This window comes from Miscanthus floridulus, chromosome 7, assembly GCF_019320115.1.
Source record: "Miscanthus floridulus cultivar M001 chromosome 7, ASM1932011v1, whole genome shotgun sequence".
NCBI classification, from domain to species: Eukaryota; Viridiplantae; Streptophyta; class Magnoliopsida; order Poales; family Poaceae; genus Miscanthus; species Miscanthus floridulus.
The window spans coordinates 44,170,063-44,179,238 of NC_089586.1; positions in this window are offsets into that span (position 1 = coordinate 44,170,063).

Genomic DNA, 9,176 nt, shown 5'->3' on the forward strand with positions numbered 1-9,176 from the left:
TATCGCCTTTGCAAGCTTTTTCACTACTCAATATGATATTACCACACTCCTCGGTTCTCATTCAGACAGAATCAATTGCAGGCTCATATTGTAAACTCTCTTCATATGAAGGAGTTGCCTTGGACACATTTGCTAGAAGTTGAATTCCTGTTATATCATACGAAATATTAAGCGTAAGTGATTGTATACCTGATAAAAAAAACTCGACCCTCGGATGGCTAGACAGCCCCGGAGCTTTGCACTTTAAGGAGGTCTCTCACGCAGGTCGAGAAAAACCCCTCCGAACCCCTAACCTACCTGCACACATGGGCCCATAACCCTGTGAGTGGACCGGTCCGCAACCTGTGCTTTGGGAATCGCAGGGCAGGCGAGGGTATTTTTCCCCCTCCGGCCAGCATAAATTGCCCCCGAGGGGGTTCAATCCCCGGCCAGTAGGGTGCCGCAGGAGCGCTAGACCAACCGGACTAGTTTTCGTTGGCATTGTATACCTGTTTATATCTCCTTAATAACAAAATGCCACTACAAAAGCACTGAAAAAGGCTCAGTCCACTGATTTTGAGTATCTGGTGGCTAGGATTTGTTGCCTGGCGGGCATTTGTGATTTTGAGTGTCTGGTGGACAGGATTTATTGCCTGGCAGACATTTGCGAAACTAAAAATATTAGGGAGGATTTGAACTTGTCTAGGGGATAAAATCCTCCTCAATGTCCTGCAATCCCTTCGGATTGAGGATTAACTGAACAAGCCCTAATAGGGAGCTTGTCACACAGCTTAAACAGGGTTGGATGGATGCACCTTGAGTGATTCTATCTTTTAAGTGCATGAATATCCATTCAATACATTTGTATATATCTATGAAGTCATCATGACCCCTTTTATTGCTTATTATTTGTGTTGGGGTGTTCCTTCACATGGAGGATGATTTTGAGCCCAGCAAAACAGCCCAAATGTAGCTCACGAGCCCAGTTCTTGTGAGTCGTTAATTTCGATTAAAATAAACGGTGGAGATTGATTCTTTGAAGGAATAAAAATCACAAACCCTAGCCTCTATTTCTTCAGCTGCTATTGTTGAGAGAGAGAGAGAGAGAGAGAGAGAGAGAGAGAGAGAGAGAGAGAGAGCAGAAGATACCACAACATGAGAGAAGAGACGAAGAAGGAGAAGCAACAACAACTCTTAAAATAAGAATACATCTACTAAGCTACTAAGCTAGCTCTAATGACTAAGATGCTAAGTTACCTATTATTCCCACTAAACAGGTATGAAACATTTGAGCATTATCTTAGCAATCCAAAAATGCCTTTCTGACTTTATTTACGATTTCATATATACTAAAACAAGGAGTACTTAACTACCCTATTTATCAACCTATTCTAAGTCTACAAAAATTACAGTGAGCACATAATACTACAATGAACCTACTGTAAAAAATTTTATGGTCAAAGCTATTACCAATTTGCCACAAAAATTCCTATAATTATTAATCTAAATAACATTAACACTTTCAAATGATTTAATAGACCTTAGCATCAATACAGACATGTATAAACTAACCATACTATCAGATAGACAACATTTTTAGCAACTTAACAAAATTTATTTCACAATTTTTGGATACTTATATGAATTGATATTAATTTCCAAAGTTCAACTTAGAATGTAAAATATAAAGCTATTTCTATCTTCTATAAAAATAAAAAACGAATTCAACCCGCGCGGCCCACGAGCGAGCGACGCGACCCACACACGCGCAGCGCACATGCACGCATGACTCGCCGGCATGGCCCATGCGGGACGCGGCCCATTCGTGCGGAAACGACCCACGATGGGGAGGCCTGCGCGCGTCGGTTACTTTTGCGAAAACACCCCCACTCTAACTGCTATTCACCCAACTACTATGCGGCATATTTCTACAGTCGGTACTTAAGCAAACTAGCCCTCGAAACAATCCTTCTTTACAACGGCCAGGTCCTTGGCCACCCCCGCGCACACCGCGCGCGGTAGCGATGGCACTAGACCGCCACGCCGACTATCCGGGCCCCTCCCCGCCCCTTCTAAGGGGCCGATGCTCACCTAGATGCAGACATGAATCGATGGACGGTGAAGAGATGAGCGGGGATGCGGTCAGGAGCTCCCTCCATGGCGGCGGACACCCTACGGCGGCGCCAGCCATGTTCCAGTGAGCCTAGGTACAACCGAGGTGATAGAACCAATGGGTGGGCATCAGCAACTCACCCCGCAGCTACCTGTGGTGGTGGCTTGACCGGGGACAGACCGGGAGCATCCGGCCATGCGCATTGAGAGGAGATTGTGGCATCTTGTTAACATCCTCTGACCCTCACATGGTTTAAAAGACAAGGACAATAAGAAAACAGGTGAAGAAATAAAAGCATTACAGCTATTTGGATGTAGCTATAGCAAGACGCTCACTCTCAACCCGTTAGACAAGCTCTTATCAATTCTTACCTTGCTCAACAAGAGGGGACAACAACCAATAAGTCTGTAACCGTGGAATAAAGTGTATCGGTGCCGCAACAACAACACCAGTCAAGCTGTAGTCGAAATATGTGGAACTGTAGGTGGGCTGAAGCAAGGAAGTACTAGCACCACGTTAGTCACAAAAGCAAGCTAAATAATCATTCAATGGTTGTCAGGGACCTAATACTGGGGTACCCCAGGAGGTGGAACCAATAACCATCGAACGTTAAAAACTTCTGGACAGACAAGGGCGCCGCTACGTTCCTTGCCTGTAACACCCTAAAATTTGAATTCTTTTTAAAATAGTAAATTTGATTTAAATATGCAATTATATGTGCATTTCAAATTTAGGAAATAATATTTCTTTTATGAAATTAAAAGAAAATACAAGAATAGAAACATGTTGATGCATTCATGCTATTGCATATTTATTTCTGTGACGGGTGGTTTTGTTCAAATGCTAAAAGATTTTAAAAACCTTTTGAAAATGAGTTTGAAAATTTTATTTATAAAAAGAAAAAAAGAAAATTTCCTTCCATCTCCTCCCCTTCCTCACATTCGGCCTGCTGGCCCCTCTCCTTTTTTTCTTCCCGCGGCCCAGCACCAGCCCCAGCCCAGCTCGCCTCCCCTTTTCCCGTGCCGGCCCAGCTTCGCTCTCGGCCCAGCAGCCGCGCGCCTCGGCGTCGCCAGCCCAACAGCCGCAGCCCAGCCGCGCCTGCGCCCACACCAGGCAACCACCCGCGCCCAGCCGCTGACGCCCGGGCCCCGCCTGTCGGCGCCGCCCCCAACCTCCCGCGTCCCGCGCCCGCTCCCGGTCAAGGCGGAACCGCCGCCACGACGCGCGTCGTGGGAGCGCCCTCCTCGCGCCTGGCTTCTTTAAATCGAAGCCCGCACCGAGCCGCCCCCCTGCTGCCCCTCTCCACTCCATTTTCGCCCGCGCCTCGGAGTTCGTTGCTGCCGCACGGAGGAGCTTCGCCGACGCCGTCCGCCATCTTCTCTCTCGCTCGGATCGACGCCGCCGGGCATTGCCGTCCCCTTTCTTCCCCGCGGTGAGCACCCCCCGGCCTCCCTCTAGCTCCCCGAGTAGTTTATTTCTCGCTTTGTTGGCTTCTTGGGCCTTGGCCGCGAGCTCCGCGGGCCATGGTCGCCCGCCATGGTGGCCACCGCGCAAGCCCCGTTTCCGGCCGCCGCAACGGCATGGCCGCGACCCCCCTTACCCCCCCGATCTCACGGGTGTCCTCGGTGGTCATTTTGGAGGACCATAGGCCCTAACCGCGCGCTCCGGCGAGGCCACTGCCGCCGGCCATGGCGCCTGGCCGCCGGCGACCCTGTTCCGGCCGGCCAACCCCCCCCCCCCCCCACGTCTAATCCTAGCCGCCCATCGCGCGATCAACGGCCTGAAATAGAAGATACCCCTTCGCGGGTGAATTTGCATAAGAGCCCCTGGACTTTTCTAAGTCCTAACCCGCGGCCCAAAACGTATTTCCCCGAATGCGCAAACCCGTTTGGAAAGCGTAAACTTCACTGTTTAAGTCAAAAGTACGCTTTCAGTATTTACAGAAATGCCATTCGAACTGTTTCGCTTATAGAATTGTCGTTTTAACTCCTGAATTGATCCATTCAAATCGCGTTAGCTTCGTAATTCCATAAGCTACATGATGGCGCTACTGTTAGTCAAGTTTGGAACTTTTTAATTTCATGGTTAGAATTAATTAAATATAGGGCTATAGGAAAACCCGTTTTAATCATAACTTTCGCATTTTAGCTCCGTTTTTCGTGAACTTCGCGTTGACGTGATCGTAGAGAAACGTAGATTAGTTTTACAAACATTTTATCTTGTTTTCAATACTGTTGGTGTACTAGTTCTAATGATAGGAATGTTTGCTTTGCATGAATGCTTTTGGAATGTTGTATGTTGCCGTGTTGGTCGCGTTCAGACGGTGAGGAAAACGTTGGAGACCAAGAACTCTTCGACGACCAGCAGGACCAGCACGAGTTTGTGAACCAAGGCAAGTATAACATGGGCCTTCCTTGATGTCCTATTTCACTTTAAGCAATTACTCATTTGCATGTGTCTAATTTTGATACCCGTAAGGACATCCTAGTGATTGTTATCATGTTCCTTGTCTCCTATGGGTTAAATGCATATGGGTAGATTGCTAGTGCTCTACCTGAACTTGACATACATATTGATGAATGATACTATGGAACAAAGAGAGTAACATGAATTATAACAACTGTTCCATAGGGCGAAAGTGCAAATGACCTTTGTTCATGTTGCTCCCGGCCCTCCATAAGGACTTATCTGTCGGCAAAAGCTAGGACTGACAGTGCAACCGGGAGAGTCATATGGCTCTGACTTTAGCTCAGTAATAGGACCTTTCCTAGCTGGTTAGAGGTTACCTTTTTGGCGCAAATGGGGCTTGCCACTTTGGGTATAGGGCTGCCTCTGTTCCTATGAGTATAGCCGCGATGGATTTGTGCCATAGGAAAGGGGGGTCCCTACATCTGCCTGCCAAGGAAACCTAGCGGCCCTAACTTGTTAGGGAAACCTATGAAATGGCTTCATAGTGTACCCTGCCCACTCACCTTGGTAGTGACATGGGAGTAATTAACCCGGGCATAAGGGGATCATGACTCGCGGTGAATGTGCACCACCTCTGCAGAGGGTAACAAACTGTTATAACAGCCGTGCTCACGGTTACGAGCGGCCCGGAAAACTCACAAAATAACTGTTTACTTGATGATGAGCATTTAAGTTGTTCTATGATGAAATATGGTAAACCTGACCTTGATATATGTTCTTATGGGAATTAAATGGGAGCTTAAGCAGAACTTGATAATACTTGAGAATAAAAGTTTGACCTATTAAAAATGCTAACTGCAGTAAACCAGAGTCTATCCTTTTTGAGCTTCATAACCCCATGCTAGCTTGCTAAGTACGGAACGTACTTACACTTGTTTATTTTCTTTACTTGGATAAAAATCCCGGATGGGTAACAGATGACAACGGGTATGAGGATTTCCCGGAGGACTATTAGGCTTGTGGTCAACCAGTTGACCTTCCCTATGATGACGGCCACGAGAGTTTATTATCTTTTTATTATTCCGCTGTGATGTATAAGACTAAATTTTATTATAACTCTGATGTATGAGACACCGTGATGATACTATTGTAATTTGTCAGCTTGTGTGTGTGATTGTTTCCTGGGCACACAAGAGTTTTGTGCATTCAATTTTATCCTTAAAATTGGGTGTGACATTGCCCGAATGACGGAAGTTTGGTTCCGTCTCGCCCGACGCCTTTAGGCTAGGCCCGCCTCGCCCGAGGGCTAAGGGCTAGTCTCCGCCTCACCCGATGTCTTTAGGTCAGCCTCGCCTCGCCCGAGGGCTAAGGGCTGGCCTCCATTCCGCCCGTCGCCTTTGGGTTAGCCTTGCCTCACCCGAGGGCTAAGGGCTGGCCTCCGTTCCGCCCGACGCCTTCGATTCAGCTCCGCCTCGCCTGAGGGTTGAGGGATAGACTCCGCCCCGCCCGACCCCTGAGGGGTGGGCTCGGTCACGCCCAAGGGATAAGGACTGGACTCTGTCTCACCCGATGACCGAGGACGAACCTCGCCCTGTTTGATGTCCAAAGACTGGTTTCATCTTACCTGATAACTTCTCCTTCGTTCCCTCATGATGATGGGTATAGAGTAAGACAAGACGTTCGGGTCAACCACGGCTTCAAGGACCATACCCTGCACCCCCGCAGGAAAGGTACTGCCAGGAAATGACTGGATGGGTGCTTTAGACCCTTCCGGGCACCGCAGAGCCCAAAAGGTATTGCAGGCGCGTGCTCCTCGCCCTGTAGAGTTGTAGGCGCCGCCTTCAGCTCTGGGACAAGAAACCCGATGAAGATATACGACAACCACTATACTCCAGAAAAAGGATTTTTGATCTCCACAAAAGACGAACATGCCGTCACCACGTTATGAACCCAAGGGAGCGGCGCCCACTTCCCGACCCCTCGGGTCCATCCAATCAAAGGACCTTGCCCACAGCGCTACTCCGGACCCCGACCCTGCGTCCCTCCGATAGAGAATCATAGGAGCCAGAAGGCATGTGGAGCAAGGCTGGGCAAGGTTCATAAGTCAAAACCACTATACTGCAGCCCATACCCTGCGCAGGGCAGTATTCTGCAAACATCCTGAGATTCTACAGGGGCATCGATAGTATTGTAGGCGCTTATCATCCTTTCACACCCATCAGAATGGGTAACCGAGCTGGGTAGACGTGAGCCACAAGGCTAGGTGGAGTACACATCCTAAGTCATCACCCTTGTAAAGCCGTCTCCTTCATCTATAAAAGGGGATGCGCTTCCTCCAACAAAGAGAGACCGAACGACACAAGACACACACACACAGTCAAGCTGCTACCAAGCTCTTGGCCTCCTTTCGACTCTTCCATCAGAGACTTGGGACCTGTCCCTCTCTTGATTGTTTGTATCCCCTACTACGAACCATTACGGTGCTAATAACACGAGCAGCAACAAACTGGACGTAGGGATATTCAGCTCGAACCAGTATAAATCTTGTGTCCTTTAGCGCACCATCCGAGCCTAACGCGCATTACTATAAATTTACTTGCCGGTGCTTGTACGAAACACCGACAATGGTGGTACTATGCTGGTCCTAGCCTAAACCATGCTAGAGGCGCGAGCTTGGACACAAAGGAAGTCACAACACACCACCGAAAACAATGGAGAAGCACAACGAACAACCCCTTTTCTTTCTATTTGTTTCTTTCTTTTCTTTTTTCTTTCTTTTTTCAGGGGATCCTCAAAACTGATTATATAAACAAAAAAAACTTCACAAGAGTCACACACCATACAAACTTTTTCCAAAAAGATAGGGGTATTCTGGTAAAAAACAGATACTCTCTCTCTCTCTCTCTGGAGTAAAACCGAGCCAATATGTATGCACAATATGGAGGAGTCGAGTACAGGTATGGACTTCTGCTGCCTTTCTAGAACACTTCAATATATGTAGCACAAGTGCAAACAACAAGAAGATTTGGTAACACGGCGCAACAACCAATTCGGACTCCACACCGATTCTAACTCGGTCTTTAACAAGATTAGGACTCTGGAGTAAGCTGAGCTAATATGGATATGTTGGATATGGAGAAGTTGAGTATAGATATGAACTACTGCTACACAAAGATGTACCCAGATGCAGACTCAACAGCAACAAGGCAGCTATCAATTCGGACTCAAAACCAACTCAGATTTCTACTCAAACTTGAACACAAGAATGTATTCGAATTCAACCAACAGAAGGTTTATAAGGTAGCACACGGCTGTGACTAGAACGTGACAAGAACTCAAAACTCTAAAGGACTAAAACGAAGACTAGCAACTCGACACAACCGATGCAAACCAAAAACTCAACAAGCCCTAACTAAGCAGTGCAAGCAAAGGCTCAAAGGGTTTATAGGATTGCGGGTAAACTAACCTACTATTTTTTTTGGCTTTTCTAGACTATAGGAAAAAATAAAAATAGCGAAGGATTCAAAGTCTCTCACCGATAAACCTTGCTTTGATACCAACTGGTATGAACCCGCTAGGATTGAATCCCAATCTTTCGATGAGAGGGCATGTGATTACTCGATTGGTGGACGCAGACGATGTTCACAGGCTGACTATAGCCTTCCAAGCTACGTCTTAGCAACCGATACACCACCTCCAATGGCTGTTGCGATCTTGTGGAGCGCTTCACCCGGCCACTAGGGCACTCGTCCTGCAAACAATCGAAGAACTAGCAAGAACAAGTATAACAAGTACTGAATTTACTAGATGAAGATAAAGGTTTCAAACTCAATCTCAAATAAGGTGGGGTTCCAGAGACAAGAAGTCGAGCGGCTGATCCAGCATGCACGCTTACAAGCAAGTAGCGAGAGCTAAACTTGATCTAAACAAAACTCAACTGTTCTTGGTGGCGGCTAAGGGGTATATGAAGGTGAAAGGACGACCACTAGGGGGTTAGGGTCGTGCTCCAATCCTAGGATGTGTCCTTAATGGACCCGACTTGATACACGGTCCATTGGACCAAACTAAGGCGACACAACACATTTGGACAGAAAACCTATTGATAGTAATTTGGTTATTGCGGTCGCCTCAGAACAGATATGGACTTGATTCTAGATCCATGTGAAAATAGACTTCATAAGGATTCCATGAAGTACTTGAACGCCCCAATCTGAGTCCGTATGCGACCATGATGACGATCACAAGTTGGAGCTGTCCTGGAGTCCGAATCCAGCCTGCGCGAATCCTTTTCCGTTTCGGTTCTCTCCCTGGTTCCTAACCAAAACAAGAGTGCACGCGTCTCTATGGTCTAAATATGATGGACAGAAACTCAAGAGTGAACTTACTTGATGATTAAGTTGACGAGCAAGGGCACGAGTAATAGGACCAAAAACTGGTACTTGTGTCGGCGTGGATGTATCGTTGGTGTTGATGTCCTCATCACTAGCTGGATGTACATCGATTGCAATCGCTGCCCTCCTCAGATATGCATACCATTTGTCATTTCACTATCATCGTAGCTAATACAACTGGAATATGGAGACGATGAGGCTTCTACCAGATGATGAAAAATATTCTGATTGCTTACCACATGCTTGAAAGTAGTTCAGGTGCTTACCTAAAATGGTTAAGGAAT